The following is a 21,700-nucleotide window of genomic DNA, read 5'->3' on the forward strand; positions in this document are numbered from 1 at the left end:
ACAGGTGTTCATACATGCGGTCACGTAATCTGCCGTCAGTCTTTCCTATATAGAAAGAAGGACAGCAATCACACAAAGCAACATAAACTATAGATTTGCTTTCACAATTGAGCGGCAACCTAATAGAGAACTTATTATCTCTCACAGTGAATGTCTGGCCCGCTCTAACTTTATAACACCTGTTACAGAAGCCACATGGGTACATACCCAATCTCTTATTGAAGAATTTGTTAGAAAAATTCCTCTGCAACAACTCTTTTAAATTAGCGTTCCTTTTAAAAACAAATCTAGGAGATAATCCAAATTTGTCTATCAGGGTAGAGTTACTTAGGATGAAATCCCAGTTTTTCCGTATGATTGTGACAATGGCCTTAGAATCAAAACTAAATGTAGTAATATAACTCAAGGAGGGGTCAAAAGATGTTGTTATGCTAGTACCTATGACTCCATCAGTCGAAGTAGTGTCAGAAAAAGGTGGAACTTCGAAAGTAGACTGAATTTCACCATTAGAATTATTAATAGATAAAATGGCCTTAAAATATCCATTAATCCTTTTAATGTTTACTTCAGAAACCAATTCATCAATAAGTTGTACCGGGTAGCCTCTATTGGAAAACATATCTGACAATATGTCACATTCTGCATGAAAGTCTTCCAACGTACTGCACATCCTTGCTGCTCTAACCAGTTGTCCCTTAACAATAGCTCTCTTTTGTCTAAAGGGATGGTGGCTGGAAAAGTGCAAGAATGAGTTGCAGTACGTTGGTTTTCTGTAAATCTTTGAAACATAAGTGAAAGATTGATAATCCTTTGATAATTTCACATCTAAATAGTCAATATCTGACGTGGAAAATTTATAAGTAAATTTTAAGAAATCAGTAGTACTATTGATAGTCTTTACAAAATTATTGGCCGCAGTGCTATCACCTTTAAATAACACAAAGATATCATCCAGATATCTAGTGTAAAATTGGATTGATTTCATGAGGGATGGTGATGAGAAAACAAAATGTTTTTCCCAGTACCCCATGAAAAAGTTAGCCACCGAAGCCCCACAAGGAGAGCCCATGGCTACTCCTTGCTTCTGTAAAAAGTACTTCTTATCAAAGGTGAAATAATTTGAAGACAACACTATGTCCAAAATTTCAGTAATAACATCAATCTCAATCCTTGGAGCTTCAAGTTCCGTAAGGAGGAGGGCTATCCACTCTAGGGCTTCCTGATGAGGGATTGAAGTATACAGGTCCACCACATCAACAGTGAGGAAATTATCCTCACTGTTGAAGGGTAGACCATTGATCACCTCAAGGAAGGACCAAGAGTCCTTACATACTCCTGAGAGGCGTGCTACATATTTTGACAAAAGTTTGTCAACTAACCTAGCGCTAGGGTATGTCATGGAAGACCTTCCATCAATTAAAGCTCTCATGGGTGGGTTGTTCAAGTCCTTATGAACCTTAGGTATGCCAAACATAACAGGAATTTTTGGTAGTGTTATATCGATGTAATTGTAGGTATCAAGATCTATTTTGTTTTCGAGAAATAAATCTCGAAAATACCCTCTAATTCTGTTATGTGCAACTTGTACCTCGTTAAAAGATGCTTCAACATATGCTGGTGGCTCTAAAATGGAACACATCTTCTCATTATAAATCTGGTTATCAAAGATAACCAGGCCACCACCCTTATCAGGTTTAATTAATCTAACTGAGGTGTTACAGAGATTATCTAATAGTTGGATCTGTTCTTTAGAAGTGTTAAAGTCGTAAAGCATCCGCTTCCCAAATCTGTCACTAAACATGTGTCTGAGGTCAACCTCACAGACTTGCTCAAATAACAGTAAGGAGGGGTGCAAGGGTGGATTAAAAACACTCGGCAACCTTAAGGTAGAAGGAACATATGGAATCGTATCACTATTAAAAAACAACTTTAAATTTAGTTTTCTTACAAAACATTTTAAATTAATGATTTCTTTAGAAATATCTCCAAATCTACTCGGTACAAAGGTGTAACCATACGCCAAAAGCTCAACAAGTTCATTTGTAAGTGGAAGGTCTGTAAAATTGTATATCTTAAAGTCACCTTTTTGATTAACAATAATTTTTGGACCTTCTAAAACAGGAAAGACCTCTGAAACATGTGGAACTTCATCATTAGTCAGTTCAACGAGGTTAAGATTGGTCAGTTCCAATTCCGCCCCTTGTTGGAGCGTTGGCGAGGGTTGCGTTGGCCTAAAAAATTCTTATTACCATGATCATTCTTTTTAGGATAGTTGTTACCTGCGTTGTTATTGGTATTTAACCCTTTAATTCTGTTGCTACGCCTAGGGCCAATTTCAACATTACTGTGAGACTCATCTTCAAAAAAGTCATCATTATTATCATGGGATAAATCAATAGTAGTATCAGATTGTCTTACACTAGCATCAGAGGTTTGCTTATACGTATCCGAAACTTGGAGTCTAGGATAAGCGCTACCATTTTTATACGCTTGCCTGTCCCTCACGAGCTTTTTACCCTTGTTTAGTTTCAATTTAGTCAGCAATGCATCAATGCTAGCCAAAGTACGATCGTAATCATATTTGAACATAGAAAAGTTCAAATCATCTTTTAATTCTTTGTCAAGTCTTGACAAAGAATTAAAAGATGATTTGAACTTTTCTATGTTCAAATATGATTACGATCGTACTTTGGCTAGCATTGATGCATTGCTGACTAAATTGAAACTAAACAAGGGTAAAAAGCTCGTGAGGGACAGGCAGGCATATAAAAATGGTAGCGCTTATCCTAGACTCCAAGTTTCGGATACGTATAAGCAAACCTCTGATGCTAGTGTAAGACAATCTGATACTACTATTGATTTATCCCATGATAATAATGATGACTTTTTTGAAGATGAGTCTCACAGTAATGTTGAAATTGGCCCTAGGCGTAGCAACAGAATTAAAGGGTTAAATACCAATAACAACGCAGGTAACAACTATCCTAAAAAGAATGATCATGGTAATAAGAATTTTTTAGGCCAACGCAACCCTCGCCAACGCTCCAACAAGGGGCGGAATTGGAACTGACCAATCTTAACCTCGTTGAACTGACTAATGATGAAGTTCCACATGTTTCAGAGGTCTTTCCTGTTTTAGAAGGTCCTAAAATTATTGTTAATCAAAAAGGTGACTTTAAGATATACAATTTTACAGACCTTCCACTTACAAATGAACTTGTTGAGCTTTTGGCGTATGGTTACACCTTTGTACCGAGTAGATTTGGAGATATTTCTAAAGAAATCATTAATTTAAAATGTTTTGTAAGAAAACTCAATTTAAAGTTGTTTTTTAATAGTGATACGATTCCATATGTTCCTTCTACCTTAAGGTTGCCGAAAGGTTTTTAATCCACCCTTGCACCCCTCCTTACTGTTATTTGAGCAAGTCTGTGAGGTTGACCTCAGACACATGTTTAGTGACAGATTTGGGAAGCGGATGCTTTACTTTTAACACTTCTAAAGAACAGATCCAACTATTAGATAATCTCTGTAACACCTCAGTTAGATTAATTAAACCTGATATAGGGTGGCCTGGTTATCTTTGATAACCAGATTTATAATGAGAAGATGTGTTCCATTTTAGAGCCACCAGCATATGTTGAAGCATCTTTTTAATGAGGTACAAGTTGCACATAACAGAATTAGAGGGTATTTTCGAGATTTATTTCTCGAAAACAAAATAGATCTTGATACCTACAATTACATCGATATAACACTACCAAAAATTCCTGTTATGTTTGGCATACCTAAGGTTCATAAGGACTTGAACAACCCACCCATGAGAGCTTTAATTGATGGACGGTCTTCCATGACATAGCGCTTAGGTTAGTTGGACAAACTTTGTCAAAATATGTAGCACGCCTCAGGAGTATGTAAGGACTCTTGGTCCTTCCTTGAGGTGATCAATGGTTCATCTTCAACAGTGAGGATAATTTCCTCACTGTTGATGTGGTGGACCTGTATACTTCAATCCCTCATCAGGAAGCCCTAGAGTGGATAGCCCTCCTCCTTACGGAACTTGAAGCTCCAAGGATTGAGATTGATGTTATTACTGAAATTTTGGACATAGTGTTGTCTTCAAATTATTTCACCTTTGATAAGAAGTACTTTTTACAGAAGCAAGGAGTAGCCATGGGCTCTCCTTGTGGGGCTTCGTATTAACTTTTCATGGGGTACTGGAAAACATTTTGTTTTCTCATCACCATCCCTCATGAAATCAATCCACTTTACACTAGATATCTGGATGATATCTTTGTGTTATTTAAAGGTGATAGCACTGCGGCCAATAATTTTGTAAAGACTATCAATAGTACTACTGATTTCTTAAAATTTACTTATAAATTTTCCACGTCAGATATTGACTATTTAGATGTGAAATTATCAAAGGATTATCAATCTTTCACTTATGTTTCAAAGATTTACAGAAAACCAACGTACTGCAACTCATTCTTGCACTTTTCCAGCCACCATCCCTTTAGACAAAAGAGAGCTATTGTTAAGGGACAACTGGTTAGAGCAGCAAGGATGTGCAGTACGTTGGAAGACTTTCATGCAGAATGTGACATATTGTCAGATATGTTTTCCAATAGAGGCTACCCGGTACAACTTATTGATGAATTGGTTTCTGAAGTAAACATAAAAGGATTAATGGATATTTTAAGGCCATTTTATCTATTAATAATTCTAATGGTGAAATTCAGTCTACTGGGTTCCACCTTTTTCTGACACTACTTCGACTGATGGAGTCATAGGTACTAGCATAACAACATCTTTTGACCCCTCCTTGAGTTATATTACTACATTTAGTTTTGATTCTAAGGCCATTGTCACAATCATACGGAAAACTGGGATTTCATCCTAAGTAACTCTACCCTGATAGACAAATTTGGATTATCTCCTAGATTTGTTTTTAAAAGGAACGCTTAATTTAAAAGAGTTGTTGCAGAGGAATTTTTCTAACAAATTCTTCAATAAGAGATTGGGTATGTACCCATGTGGCTTCTGTAACAGGTGTTATAAAGTTAGAGCTGGCCAGACATTCACTGTGAGATAATAAGTTCTCTATTAGGTTGTCAGCCAATTGTGAAAGCAAATCTATAGTTTATGTTGTTGTGTGATTGCTGTCCTTCTTTCTATATAGGAAAGACTGACCGCAGATTACGTGACCGCATGTATGAACACCTGTACGCAATCAAAAACAGAAATGACAGTAACGCCTTAGCCAAACACATTATAGACCAACCTGGCCATAGTTTCTCATTTATGGCCATTGATCAAATACAAACTTCCTTTAGGGGTGGTCCCACCCCATTATTACTTGAAATTTGTGAGCTTGAATGGCAATTTAGAACAGATGCTTTTCATTTCCCTGGATTAAATGAGAACTGTAATATAACACCAGTTCTGAAAATGAGAAGTTATTTACGATAATCAATTTGAATGCATCTTTAATGTTGGTCTTGCTTTATATAGTACATCTTATTTAGTATCTTTAATAACCTGTTTACTTAGCTTACATAAGCTTTACAAAGGTTAGGTTGATTTAGTAATAATGTTAATATTTCTGCATTTTTTATGTTCAATTTATGTGGTTAGCATAAGTTTTTAGTGTTATAAAAAAGTCTTGACATCTTTGTCAGACTTTTGACACATTTTAAAATGGCATTTTAAAGTATTGCTTGATGACTATTATACAAAAATATACTTGTTATAATTACCAATATGGTGGTAAAACATTTTTATATGTTATTTTAATATTTAATATTTTTTTGAAAACTTGTAATTTGAAGGTATTTTAAATGTTGTCATGACATCACTTCCTTTCTATAACTTATATATGGTTGACTTAGTTTATTGTGATTGTTTGTTCTCTGAAGAAGCCACGCCAGTGTGCACGGCGAAAACGCTTCTGAATAATAAAACTGCGTTTAGAACTTCTAAAATTATCATTCCTTTGTTGGCTTGTTTAAGCCTTTTGGTGCATTAAGTTCATTCAGTCAGCTGGAGCAAGGTGTTTGTGGCCTTATCGTTTTTTCATCTGGTTTCTGTTCCTTGTACGTTTTGCCATATATATATATATATATTATATATATATATATATATATATATATATATATATATATATATATATATATATATATATATATATATATATATATATATATGTATATATATATATATATATATATATATATATATATATATATATATATATATATACACACACACATATATATATATACACACACACACATATATATATATATATATATATATATATATATATATATATAGAGAGAGAGAGAGAGAGAGAGAGAGAGAGAGAGAGAGATATGTCGATATATGGGGATATACATATATATGTAAATATATAGATAGGTTCACAGCATCTACATAACCATGAAGGTACATATAAATGGGATACCTACCACATACCGACTGCTTTACATACCGACGCGCGTAATCCCGAGGCTTAAGGTCCGAAAGAACACAGTACCGAAACACCAGATGTACGAGGTGTAAAATCACAATGTTAAGGGACAGTTAGTCAGTGCTTCTGGTGTTGCGGTTCAGGTAGGTTACTGTGTGTAAGTGTGTTTCTTAGGGCTGTAGTGTGTGTAAGTGTGTGTTCTGGGTGTGGTGTGTGTTCTTGGGGGACTGTAATGTGTGGGTGTGGGTTAGCTTTGTGCGTCTGTTTGCTCGATCTAGGAGATAGAATATTAAAGTAGGTGGTGTGAGGGGTGCAGACACCTACATGGGGGGTGTAGGGGGGCTTGGCCACCTGCTCATACGTAGTGTAGGATAGTTTGTTTGGATGTGGTGGGTAGCAGTGTGTCTGTGTGTGCGTGTGTGTGTTCCATGTTCATGTTACTTTCGCGAGTTACTGTCACTGTCGGTAATGTGGGGTATGGGAATCTGGGCCTGGTACTATGTGCGTTGGAACTGTGTGGTTTCAGGATTCCATAGGTATCCCGTATACAGCGGTTGAAGTGTTCATATATGTGTATAACATGGACCATAGCAATCACACATTCCACCACTACCAACCTTTATGAACAAAGGATGTGGAGAGTATATGCCTATACACTATTACAAATACGTGCTATGGACATGAGCCAATGATAGTGTTACCACCTGTCCCACTTTGCGAGGGACAGTCCCCTTTGGGCGGTTGTGTCCTAACCAAATATATTAAATGTGGCAAATGTCCTGGGATTGTAGGACATAATTATGTCCCATATGTAATGCAATAGTTACATACAATAGTTCTTTCTGTATCTAAAATACCTACATGTTACAAGAAACAGCATAAGCAACTAAACTGTTACAAGAATAAGCTTATATTTAGGCAAGAAAGGAAAGCTCTGTCCCTTGTACTGACCATGGGTTTGTGTCGGCCTGTAAATTCTGATGTGCGTCCCGAAAATGTCCCACTGTGGCCATATGAAAAGGTGGCAACCCTAGCCAAAGAGGGTCAGTCACCAACACAACTACAATGACTGCAAATACCTATGACAGAAATACACAGCTTTCATGTGTCAACACTTTATTACATTCTGATGTATTTCCAAAGGGATTCAAGGACTAACATCACCTGCATGCTATACAGGAACCACATAACAGTGCCTTAATGAATCAGCCTGCAATTACCATAGTATTAGTCCTCTAAAGGATAGGTGTTCAAATAGGGAAGAAACCCTCACGCACATATCGATTATGTATAAAAGCAGTTCCTACACACCTGCATCTGCTATGCACACCCACCAACATCACCGCACACCCAAACAAATTACAATACAAACTGTAATAACATCACAAATCATTCACTCACTGTACGACATCTGCAGAAGCCTTAACATACCTTGTCAGAGACACACTAACATGGCCCTATGTGAAATAGTTGCTGTTATACAATGGAACAGCTGCTGATGTTACAGGGTTTGTTTGCACTAATCCCGTTTCAGAGGGTTGTGTGTACACCGGGATGTGTTAGCAATTACTGAGTAATAGCACAGTATGCCACACTTGTACACCAAATCAAGGATATCTGGTGAGCACACTGTAAACCACATAACAGTTCATGCATAGCCTTGAGCTGCCCAACCATCCTTGCCAGATTTAAACATCTGCAGAAGTATCAGGTACAAACAAACCCTGCATAAGTAGCAATGTTCTGAAATATAACAGCTGTACTCACATGTAGAACAAAATTGTCTAGCCATTACACACAATCCACGGGAGTCATGAAGCTAATATATCTCTGTGTGTCTCCATATAGCTGTTAAAATATATCAAAAACAACACATCTAGGCCGTCTTCCTCGAAAGTAAGGCAAACGGACAATGCCCAAAAGGAGTACTCAGTTATACACCACTGTTGCCATGGTATCGGCTAATGAAGTAGCTGCACAGCCGATGTGCATCTAATTAACTACTTTGGAACACCAATTGGTGGTCAGAATACCACGTGTTACCAATATTTAACTAGAAAAGGATGGGTTATCACACATTCAAACCATCCGTATATACCAGCAGAACGTTACAAAGAAGATTGAAACACAAACTGAAAAGCATTGAATCAACAGTTAATAACACCTCGGGTTACTAATAAGGTATGTAGAACAGTCAGTATGTCTGTGTATTTAGTACCTTTTCTGTAGTATTTAAAGTGCATGCAATCCATATAGTGGAAAGAGTTATCTTGTAGTGATGTATTGTTCAGCATAGTAACGTTTGTAGTATTTGTGTGTACTGCTGTAGGTCACAAGGCAAACACCGCATACACCACAAGGGATGCTATATACGGGCTTTGAACAGAAATATTCCTCACCAGCCGGTGTCAGTGGCAGGGCTGGTTCAACACGTATGTGCTATAACAGGGGATAGTATATGTTGATATATTGTAACGGTAGCCATATGTATGGGAGTATTACTGAGAATAACATGTCGAAGGTTGGGCCACTGTGCAATTATGATTTGCATTGTGGGATATTGTGCCAATAACTGTGTAATGCACAGTATTGTAGGCAGATATGTATTACAAGTTACATAGCATTACTGTTATGTTAGGCAAACATTAGTTATGTCTATTGGCATTTACAATACACAATAACAGGATACATATGTCTTTTAGTCACCCGACAGTTTACCAGCATGATAGCAAAGTAAAATGGAAGAGCTAGTTAACTATCCATGCACATAAGACATGTAATATGTGCAAAGGTAGGTACTAGGCTGTCTTACCAAGGGTATTTATAAGCCTAGCTAGAGTGTGTTGGATTTCGTCACCCCCATAGGTTAGTTCCCTGTGCCTCTGAACAGCAGAGTCATTAGTTCCCTGTGCCTCTGTCCAGCAGAGGCACTGCAGTGATCCCCGGGGTACATGTCTGTCTCCCATCCACACATCAAGGTTTCCCTTGAAGAGAGCTAGTGAGGGGCCCTGCCTGATGTACATTGGAATCATGTTTCAAAGCATGGGGAGTGTCCGGGTCAGGAATCTATCCATCCAGCATGTCCTAGTCATCGTTGTGGTTAGGTGTATATCCCTAGAGCATGTGGCTCTCAAGGGCCTCTGTTTAGGTGGAGCATATCCAGCAATACTGGGTTGGACATGGGCCTTGTATGTCAAGCAGAGATCACCTGTGAGTATGCGGTATGCAACGGAGTACAGCTGGCGTTTCTTAGGTTGGGCTGCATAGGTCATCTGTTTGAGGTCAGTAATCCTCTTGGTGTGGTACTGTTGTGGTCTTCCAAGCTGTTGCAGTTGTCTTGTAAGGTATATCCCAAATGGGGTGTTGTATCCTTTAATGGGTCTAATAAGTCATGAGTAGAGAGTCACAATGGTCTCCTTTGATCTGGATGCGAACCCATTGGAGATTAGGGGGGGCCATGTAGAAGGATATTTTAACCACCTTGTCATTATGGGTATCAAAGGAGAGATTGCTATCTACAGGGGTTCCCGGATCCCTTATTATCTTTTCCATATGTAGGGGGCTAGCACCTATGTGGTAGTCCGTGGGTAATAAGTTATATCCAAAGGGGATGACGATGCAATTTAGGCATTAAGCTTGACGCCATGATATTGACACCAGGTATCCGTCTCAGTGCAACCCTTCCAGAGGGTGTCTGTAACAGCTGGGGAAACAATTATGTCCCCTAGTTTGCAGTCGTCTGCAAACCTTTTCAGCCAAAGCCCTCCTGTGCTTGTCTGTACATCAGAGAATTATATACCGAACATGAGGAGTCCTAGGACTGAGCCCTGGGGGGTGCCACTTGTAACTGGTATGCAATCGGACCTAGGGTATGCAACTCCCACTGTGTGGGTTCTGTCCGTGAGCCACTTTGCAAACCATCACATGACGTAGGGGTTAATGTTCAGGCGGATGGGTATGTTGATAATACCAGAAGGAGGAATGGTGTTGAAAGCCTATGAGAGATCTAGGTAGGCTGTGTGGATCTCCTTACCCTCATCTAATGCCTTGGTAACTGTTTCTAAGAAGTCCACCAGGTTTAGCAGGCATGGTCTGCCCTTAACAATGCCAAACTGGGAGGGGCCAAAGGTTTGGAGGCACCCGATGTCTCTGTGACTGAGATCCATGATGTGCTCCATAGCCTTGCAGACCAGGCTAGTCAGGCCTATAGGGCAATAGGTCCCATGGTCCATTGTGGTGCCACCTTTGTAGAGTGGGATAACTGTTGCTGTGTGCCATTCAGCGGGCACTAAGCCTGATGCGAGGCTATTATTGAACATGGTGCGTAGGTGGGGAGCCAGTATGTTCTGAAGTTCATGTAAAATGCAGCCTGGGATGTTGTCCAGTCCCATGGATGCTGTGATATTGGCTTTAGAGTGTGCAGCTTTGAGAGGGAGGGGGGAAAGGTAGCACTGAACCTATCTGCCAGGATGTTGCCAATATCAGTTGGTTCTGTAATGTTTGTGCCTTTGTGCTGTAACTCAGAGCAGATCTGGTTGTTGACATCGAGATGTGTGACATAGCTATAGAATGCTTTGTGGTTGTTGTTGGAATTAGTGGCAGTTTTGTTTTCGTAGCTAGCTTTGGAGAATCTTATAAGGGATCTCACCTTCTTACTGAGGCTGACCAGGGAGCTTCTCCACGCATGGGATTGTACTCTCATTTGCAACAGTGTCTTCCTCCTGTAGTACAGTTTGTTTATGGCAGGGGACCACCAGATTGGTTTCCTTAATTAGGAGTATAGCGTCTTGGTTCTGTTTGGGATAGCACAATCCATGCACTAGTGTAAGTGCTTATAGAGAACATTTTTGTAGGATTCAGCAGTTGTAACAGTATTGTCCATCTGCATGGGTGTCATGACGTTCACCACGTCTGTCTTAAGAAGCATGAAGTTGGCTTTGTAGACATATTATACTGTGGTTCCCTTAATGGGTGGTGGGAGCGGGATGTGGATATCAGCTGTGTTCAGATTATGGTTGGATTGGACCAACGAGGAGCAGACTTCATGTGCGGACTCATGTTGGTAATGCCTAGGTCTAGGATATTGTTGCCCCTGGTGGGTGTGTGGATATGCTGATTCAGGGCATCGGTGTTTATGAATTCCAGAAAGCGTTGAGCTAATGAGTTGGTACACGAATAGTTTTCCCAGTTAATGGTGGGGTAGATTCAGTGAGACTATGTGATGAGTGTGGTGTGGTGCGAATGTTTACCTTCTCCACATGACTGTCAGGGTCAGGCTTGGTTGGAGAAAGCTTTACCTCCAGTTTGGCTAGATGAGTGCATCTCTCACAGGTTTTAGTGCTGGGTGGTAGGCAGAGAGGCTTGTCTATGTACATGAGGCAATGTGTACAATGCCTCAAGATGTCCAGATTCATCAGATGGGCAGGTGAGAACACTGGCAGTTGACTCTTGGACATGCCTGAATATAGAACTACCTTCCCCTAGATAAGTGAGGAAAGTGAGTACAAGAGCTATTTTACTCTAAGAAAGTGAGAAAAGTATGTACAAAACTTGTTTACCTCTAGGTAATGAGGAATATTGAGTGCTATAGTAATTGTTAACTTACATAGTGCTTACAAGTTCTGAACAAGTGCTGAGCATGAATAAGCAATCCAGATAGGGTCTTGGATAACATAAACACACGCCCCCCCAACAGGTACACAAGCATATATCCATGTACACCACAGGGCCCCTGTACCCACAACTATGCAGGTACAAGCTGCACTCAGGCTGCATGGGACCTGTCCACATCACAGGTTGTATCATACACATATGGCAAAACAAGATGCTCTTCACGTATACATCATGTAAAACATAGCTCCATGTCAGGCTTTGTACACACTGAATAGTGCACACCAACAGGTATCACAACCCACAAAGGGGGAGACACCACTGATAATGGGAAGTACTGCACTACTACCCTGCTGAGTCTGGTCTAGAAGGCCATGAACCTTGATCAAATAATTGATGTCAGCAGTACAGATGTAGATGACAGTAAGGTTGATGTCACACTGCATATCATAACCTTGCCAGGTCATAGGACATCATCACCCATACTGTGTACCACCTACACTCGGTATACTAGATGTACAGTCCTATGTCACAAGAGTGTTTTGCAATGGGACTGCTGGCAGAACCAACAATACAGAAGGTGTCTGAATAATACATGCTCATCACACCAGTGGCAGCTACAGTATGTCAGGGTTAATGAATTGTATTCCCCCTCATTGTAGTCCATACCTCACAGACAAAAGAAGGCATCTGCCTATTGAAGTATGCAAATGACTATGACCTAGGAGCAATAGCCGACTCAGGAGTGCTGTGGACAACATACAGAAGGGGCTTTGAGGTTGAGTTGTGTGTGACATATGGCCACAATCTGACAGCTACATATTGCATTGTCACCCCTATGTTAATAACCTGTACCCATGAACTACCACCTAGGCAGCGGTCAACATAATGGGCACTTGTGTGTAAGGGATGCAGCTGGGCAGTTGTCTTTCCTGTGATAGCTACGTCACCACACCTGTCAGGTAGTCATATGTGGCAACCCTATTAATGACATGGTGCCATCCATGAATTTAGAGATCATTGTCCAGCCATACACAATACTCAAGTGACCCATATCAGATCACATATTTCCTTTAAGTGGTATTGGCCATGTGCAGGTGGCCTACACCAGCCTTCCCATTTCCTATCTCCACTATGTAGCATGATGCATACCCTGAATAATTCCATGTCCAACCCAGTGATGTTGGACATGCTACACGTACACATCCTGATCTTGAACATATACTTCATAGACATCCACCTTCCACATGCTGGACAGATCCTTGTCCCATACAATTTATATAGTCCTGCCATACTATGCATTCCTGTCCATCAAAGCTGCACATCACTCCCCTCTCAGACATGGTGTGATGACCGCATGGTAAATGTATCATTAACCCTGTGGATCAGTAATGTGGCACTGCTCCACCTGGCCCCACAGACCCGCCTGTCGGCTACTGCCAGGTAACCTTTCATTCTAGATTCATACATGGCCCATGGCATATAGCCCACTAGTTGACTTTGATTGCACATGCTATAGTTGATATCCATCCCTGCAAATACCATCTGGCTATCCAGTGTCCCATGTGTATCACCTGTGCAACACAGGTGATACATGGCAGGATGTTGAATTGCTGTACAGTGTCATGTAGATGTATATGGCAGAACACATACATGTAAAACCTTATGTGAGCAAGTCTGCAGGGTCACATGTCATGTCTGTTAAGGCAGTGTAAGTCCTTATATGTGACATATACACAGCATCAAGGTCGACTACATTAATGTGGACACATCCAGCCATGTGCTGTTAGGTAGGAACACCAGTACAGGCAAACAGACATGCCAACATCAAGACAGCATCCACATGGAGTATGAGCAATGTAATCAGGTGACACACACACACATATACGGTGATAATATCCACTCACAACTGAGTGTCACATGTGTGTGACACAAACACGTCAGTGTCATGTAGGTTTGCAAATACAACTATTTAAACGTAATAAATGCAATACACATGTATGTTCAGCTGTAGCTCTGCATGTCTCTGTGAGTTACTGTGACCTGTTTCCATCATTATGTCTTCCAGGTATGCCGCATGCAAGGCTACCCCCTTTTACCCGCTTGGAGGATGAGGCCCTCATCCCATACCTACTTGACAATCATGATATCCTGTTCAGCCATGTGCCACAGGATGCACAGCAGCGGGATGTCCTGTGGATGGAACTTCGCAGGAGGGTTAATGATGTGGGTGGCCACAACCGCACATACCAGCAGGTGTGCAGACACTGTACAGACCTAATTAGATGGGCAAAACAGAGTGCGAATGCAATCGCCAGGGAACAAGGTGCAGCAGGTGGTGGAACACCAAACCAGCCCCCACACACACGTACCAAGGAACTACTGGCCAACCTGGGGACACCTGCAGAACCACATCCACAAGCCTTAGCTGATATTGTGGAGGTGGGTGTCTCTCAACCACTGAGCCTGGAGTTGCCTGGTAAGTCAGTACTGCACCTATAACAACTATATTCCATATAGTTGCATGTGTCACTGTACAATATGTAATGTAACATCATATGCAAGGCATGTATACACACATGCTTCATACTATAGTATGCTACTCTGTCTATGCACACATGTGCATACACCATAGTATAGTCTAATGTACTGGTGTATGTGTTATGCACATTGCACCCTGTTGCCATTATATAGGCGTGGACAATGCTCATACTGCTGTGTTACTCCTATTTAGGTACCTTCGGTGTTCTGCTGTAACAGCAGCCCATTGCAGGTGAGACTGTTATTTATCAGGAATTGTAATGCACAGATCTGTCTGCCATGTAGCCATTTACAACATGTACACATAATGTATGGTCCTGTCACAATATACAGGTCGGACCTGCAATGCATCACAATGCCTACCCATGTGCAACCCTTGCAAACTATGTGAATCATCTCACCAACATAAATCCTCACAAACTGTCATTGCCAGATGTGTGGACAGCTGTGCATACAATGGTGGAAGTGCTGTTCACTGTAGGGACATGTACTACAGATCAGAACTACACATGTGAGGAATACAAATGGTACTACACAGTGGGCTGGAGTATGGCCAGCCCACAGGATTCACTGGTGTGGATCATAGCCCTGCTATGAATGTCACACAATGTGATGTGCTATCTTGACATGTCCATGACATCTAGTGGCCTGGCTGCAACACTGCCTACCTAACCTGAAAACATATCCCACATACCACCCTTTGTCTGCATAACCCTGTCGTCAGTGGAGCATATGACATCTATGGGTGTATGCCATATGGGACAACACAGACATGTGAAATAGATGCCCGTCACAATAATTTGGCCAACACATGTACCCACATGGCCATGAAGGATGGCCAGAGACATGGAGCAACACATACAGTAGATGTGATGTGCTTGTGTGTACACCCTGTCATACAATGGCTACACATGGTCCAACTATGCCCTTTGAGTAATGGTTATATTGTAGATGTGGAACACTAAACATCCTACAGGCCTGTGCACATCTTGTGTAGGCGTAACATCAATCCACCACATAAGATGTGTTGAACATCTTGAGGGTGTCACGACATGACAGCAGTCTCCTGTACAGTATCCACATCAGCCCACAGATACAGTACATTCCCCTTGCTGGTGTCGGACATCAATGTCATACTTGCTCCTCGTGTGTGTGTGTGTGTGTGTGTGTGTGTGTGTGTGTGTGGTACACAGATGTCATGTGGGACATGGTGTACCGATGTGTTCGCCATGTCTGGCAATAGTTGCCAGGGAGCAGCAATATCGTTGCAGATGTGCAGGGGTGTCATCCGTATACCCATCAGCAACCTGTGTCACAACTTCCACATCATGGTTTAGTGTGTATACACCTCAGTGATATGGGTCACATTCCACAGTATATATGTATTGTATCTGAACACAGTCATGGCTATGAACTGCGCCTGTAAGTCACACTGTATAGCAATAGAGACGCCTCATGATTCCCTGCAATGGCCATGCACATCAGCTAAATGTGCAGTATATCTGTAGGGCAGACAGACAACACTGCATTGGGACACCATTGCCCCACTATATATTTGACAGGACACCATTGTGTTAAACATGTATGCATGTCATTGCACATGTCAGCAGATCACATGTCATACTACATGTGATTGTTAAGGTCATATGCCACACATCAGGCAGGTGTACTGTTAACCTGTGCTGGTCTACATGGTGTATCACAGGGATGTATACTAACTACTACTATGATTGTGTAATTTGCATGCCATCTGCTATGACACATGCATGCTGTTGTGTGCAACCCGGGGATGTATGATAACTACCACTATTATTGTCTGCGCTGCATGCCATCTGCCGTATCACATGCATGTTGCATGCCTTCTGTCATATCACATGTGTGTGTGTCTGTGTGTTTGTCTATTGTATAGATTGTAATATACAGTTCTTGTCTGCCCTCACAGGTGATGTAGGTGCATTGCCCTCCTGCGGTACATCTGATGTTAGTGTCCCCACAGACTCTAGCAGTGATGATGAATATATGATTGAGTCACAGGCAGAGTTGTCAGGGGCTGAAACTGTGCCATTGGTTGCCATTCCAGCTATATCCCCCTCATCCCCGAACACAGCTCCCATGCCTGCACATACCCCATCACCAGTGGCCATAGAGGAAGGACAGTTGGCACATGGTAGCTTGGAACAGGAAAGTGTGGGGGCTATGGAAGGTGTGCCTGCACATCATGATGTCAGCCAACTGACTGGTGTTGCCCCACACAGGCACGTGGCCAGTGCTGCTCATAGGAGGACCTCTGTCCAACATGCTCCTGCAAGACAGAGCACAGCATCTGGTGTTACCAAAAGCATGTTTCAGGCTGTAATGGAGGCAAGGGCACATGCTGAATGGCACAACAGAGAAGATCAGAGGCTACAGAGGGCTACTGTCCATTCTTTAAACAACAACATCCAGGCAATGGTAAATGCTCAGCAGCAAATTGCTGAAGCTTTGGATAGACGGTTGGGTGACATGGTTAGAGTCCTTGACCGTGGCATGACAATCCGCGAGCACGAGCTGTCTGTGTTGGAACATCTGGTAGGAGTGAGGCATCGGGCACTTGGACATAGGCCTGCTACATCACCTGTTTCAGGTCTACGTGTACGAGCTACCTCACATGTCTGCTCCCATAGTGGCAGTAGCAGCAGCAGTGTATCTGGTGCTGTGCTGTCCACACCACAACACAGCAGGCCCCGTGCACATGGCCCGGGGTGGTCCCAACAGGGACACAGTTCCAGTGGACAAGTGACATCAGACAGTACCCAATCTGCGCATCTGCCTGGTAGTGCCCGTGCAACCTTTCGCTGGCACAGGTCACATGTCTGTGGCCGGACACCGTGAACTGTAAAACCTCACCTGTACAGTCTGCAGCTGTCAATAATACCCCTGTGTAGGCCAGACACATGGCAGAACTGTGTGCATACATACACCCACACACTGGAAACATATGTAGGGCACCGCAACACACAAATGCATAACATCCACACACACCCAATTAGATCAAAGGCCCTAACCCACACACATGATGTCATCCAATGGTGCAGCCTAGGCCTCTAGCAAACATTATCACCCTGTGCATATGATGATGCCTGTGCCACATCCCTGACATCCACACTATCGGTGCAGGGACATGCTCATATGGTCTGATGCACAGGGTGAACAGACTAGGAAGGTAAGTGTAGCTTACAATGGTTGAGTACTGTTGACAGGCAGCAGAAATACCATGTACTACAGGTGTACAATGCATTTGTACTGTTACCAGTATGTGTCTTGTGTAACAACAGTAACTGCATGTTGGTCATGATATTCTGCTGTCCTCCTTCAGGTCTAATTGCACGTGCCGGTGGATGTCAGTGTTTGCAGTTAGTGTCCCATATGTCAATGTGGACTACTCACAGGTATGTATGAATATACCAGCATGCACCATGTAGCTGCCACATACCAGTGAGAATGTCCTACGTTACAAACACTTCTACTGATCCAAGAGCATGATAGCTGTGTATTAAGCTACTGTGGCCACAGACGTGACATCCATAAAGGGTGACATCACAGGTACAGTTACATGGAGTGGTGAGGTAAGAGAGTGGTCTAGCTGATTACAAGGCTAGAGGCCAGTGGGAAGTGCGATGCCTCATTGGGAATCAGTAATACACGTTCCCATGACAGGATGCCAACACACAACTGCACCCACACACTGAGGTATTGACACACATGTATTCAGTGACACAGTAACACACCCACACACTCACAGATTCACCGACATAGTAACAAACACTCGCACACAGTTGCTACTGGTGAGGTGAGGACCCCTGCCTATGTGCAAATCATCATTACAGTACTGTGCACCTACATGACGCGCCACAGAGAATACACATGTACAGGTAGTCAGTATGGCCTAAGATCGGGGACATCAACACGGATAGTAGAATGCATCACCTGGATGGGGGGAGGGGTCTTATCAGTTCAGTATGGTAACATACATCCTCACCCCAGGGACCAGACAACCCTACATACACTCACGATGGCATTCAGTATTGAATACACCTATGTCACGAACATGCAGATATCTCACATGTGTGAGATACACGCCCTTGCCTATGTCCCGCTTTCTACATTGCAGTCTGTACAGATGTGTACACTAGTGTAGAGGAGAGTGAGTAACAACTGAGATGTATTCCCCACCATACGTGACATATATGGACACACACGCATTCACACATGCCAGTACTGTGAATCTCAGACATGCCTACCTCATGATATGTATGACAGACGTACAGCAGTATTGCACGTGTTACAAACTGTACTGATGCTTCCTGTGGTAACAGTGCTGATATATGCACATGGGATGTCTTAACTATCAACAGGTGTCAAGTGATTTACCTTCACTGATGCTTTCTGTGGCAACAGTGCTGATATATGCACACGGGACATCTTAACTATTAACAGGTGTCAAGTGATTTACCTTCGCTGTCACCTTGATCACTGTCTAAGTTGTGTGTTATGTCCTTCAGTTAATGAAACCATTGCTTACCGGTTACACAGGTTATTGTAGGACGGCTTGTGACACACCTGTGAGCTGTCCACAGCAAACATCCATCTGCAAAGATGCCCCACCACTTAGTTATTTCCGCACATCTGTCCATACCTGAGGTACATCTTCCCATACATTCAGCATATCACCATATACAGTTGGCAATGTTGAGGCTGCATTGCAACTGCATGATGTACTAGGATACACGTCACCTGCATACATCAGCAACTGCACACGCATGTTATCTGAACGCACAACACTACATGTACAGGTGTGTAGGTCCTACAATCCTGACATTTGGGCATGTTTGTAGGCATTGCAATTGGTAGACATGTGTAATGACATACATGACACATGGACTGTTGCATGATATGATGGGTGTAATGGGTGACCGGTACAAAGGGAATGTTACCTCTGTCAACATTGATATCACACCTTATGTACTGTTAGCATTCAGCAGCCATGGACCTACATTCCATGTTCATGTGTGCAATGGCTGTAGCCACCTGTTTGCACAAAGGACAACAACAGCTATGCTATTTACATGTATGTTGTTGTGTGTGTGTGTGTGTGTGTGTGTGTGTGTGTGTGTGTGTGTGTGTGTGTGTGTGTGTGTGTGTGCGTGTGAGTGTGTGGCATGTACATACCCAGGGCAGGTACATGTATGTCATATCCATACATGAGGGTGTGTACTGGTGTACAGCAACAGTCATCTGCTAATGGTGGAAAGTACCAAGGGCCCCTGTATGTGTACAGCTGACCTGGTTACAGACAGTGGTATCACTGCATTGCATAACACATGATGCAACTGTGTCAGTACATGGGTACTCTCTACAGTTGATGTAGAGCTTGGTACAGTACACAGGTCAAGGGTCACATGGTGGTGTACTCTTATATGTCCTACAACATGTATGGATGTGTGTTGGTGGTCTGAGGGCATGGTGATGTCTGAGGTTTACATCCTAGAATGCAGCAAGAGACACTGTGTCCTGCACATGACTCATCTGTGATGCCTTTCATGGGGGGACTGGTAAGTACATGTGAGTGGCCTTTATGTATGTGGGGACACCACCTGGAGTGGTCCGTACCTGTGTTATGGCCCACATGTCTAGTTCTGGGGTATATGGTGGTAGTGCTAGGTTCTGAGGTATGTGGTGGTAGTGCTATTGTGCACTACAGAGCCATCAGCCAGGTATTCCTCACTGCACAGATGTCAGTACTCCCCATTGCTGGATCTACAGTGACCAGCTGTGATTATGGATGCTACACATCTAGCACTGGTTAGCATAAGAAAACAATGCAGTTGTCCTATATGTGTATGGGAGTTATCCTGTTTTTAGGACATTTGCCTTGGAATGGCACTGTGTGGGCAGATGCGACTTGGGTATTATCCCCACTCCCTTGAATCATGGATGCATGTGATATGTATCAAAGGCCTGTCTACTGTCAGCCATGTCATCCCAGAATGACAGCAGATGTTGTGTAAAAGACCGGTGTCAAATATATGTAGAGCAGCGTTCCTGCTAACAAAGACAACTACTAACACCAGAGCCCATTACAATGTGTTCTTTATGTCTACCTGTAATAGCATGTCCACTGTGGCCTTCCATGTTTAGCATCAGAGTGCATCCCAGTCAGCCCTGTGCTACTAAGAGTATGAGCATGCCCAGTATATCCTTGTGTAGATGGACACATAGTAGTGCATTCTGACCAGCCCTGTGCTACCAAGTGTGTGAATATACCCCCAGTGTTACTAAGTGTATGAGCATGCCCAGTATATCTTTGTGTAGATGGACACATAGTGCATTCTGAACAGCCCTGTGCTACTAAGTGTGTGAGCATGCCCAGTGGCACCTTGTGTCGGTTATGTGCCTCTGTGTATGGGCATGGCCATTGTAACCCTGTATAGTGGTAGTAGTCGTCCATTCCACAGATGGGCATATTCCAGGTCAGGATGGATTCCTACTTTAAACACACAGGTTCACAGGTATGTACATCTTAACTGCCAGCATCCATGTTGATGTCCGCATTTCCAGAAGGTCATAATGACAGCCTTGAAATGTGTAGTCTGTGTGGCGCGACTCGTAGGTATGTAGTATTGTAATAGTAATCTGTAAATAGGCAGGTGTTCCGGTCCCACCACTGGCGTGTGTGTGTGTGTGTGTGTGTGTGTGTGTGTGTGTGTGTGTGTGTGTGTGTGTGTGTGTGTGTGTGTGTGTGTGTGTGTATGTGTGTGTATGTATGTCTTTCCCCATTTGCCAGAGGACTGTAAATTGCTTTTAGACTGCTCACACTCCATACAATTCATATACCCACCTTTGGCAGGGCAGATGATGACACCCACCTACAAATACACCTCTGGGAGTGCTGTGTCCCAGTAATCTCAGTAGCACGTTCTGTAAGTGCATAATGCTGTAGTGTAATAAAGTAGTTAGGTTGATGTTCTAGTCCCACACTTGCTGTGTGTGTGTATGTGTGTCCATGTTTGCCTGAGGACTGAGTAATGCTTTTAGACT

The sequence above is a fragment of the Protopterus annectens genome, chromosome 1.part2 (genome assembly GCF_019279795.1).
Source record: "Protopterus annectens isolate FY-2018-M chromosome 1.part2, PAN1.0, whole genome shotgun sequence".
Classification (NCBI taxonomy): domain Eukaryota; kingdom Metazoa; phylum Chordata; order Ceratodontiformes; family Protopteridae; genus Protopterus; species Protopterus annectens.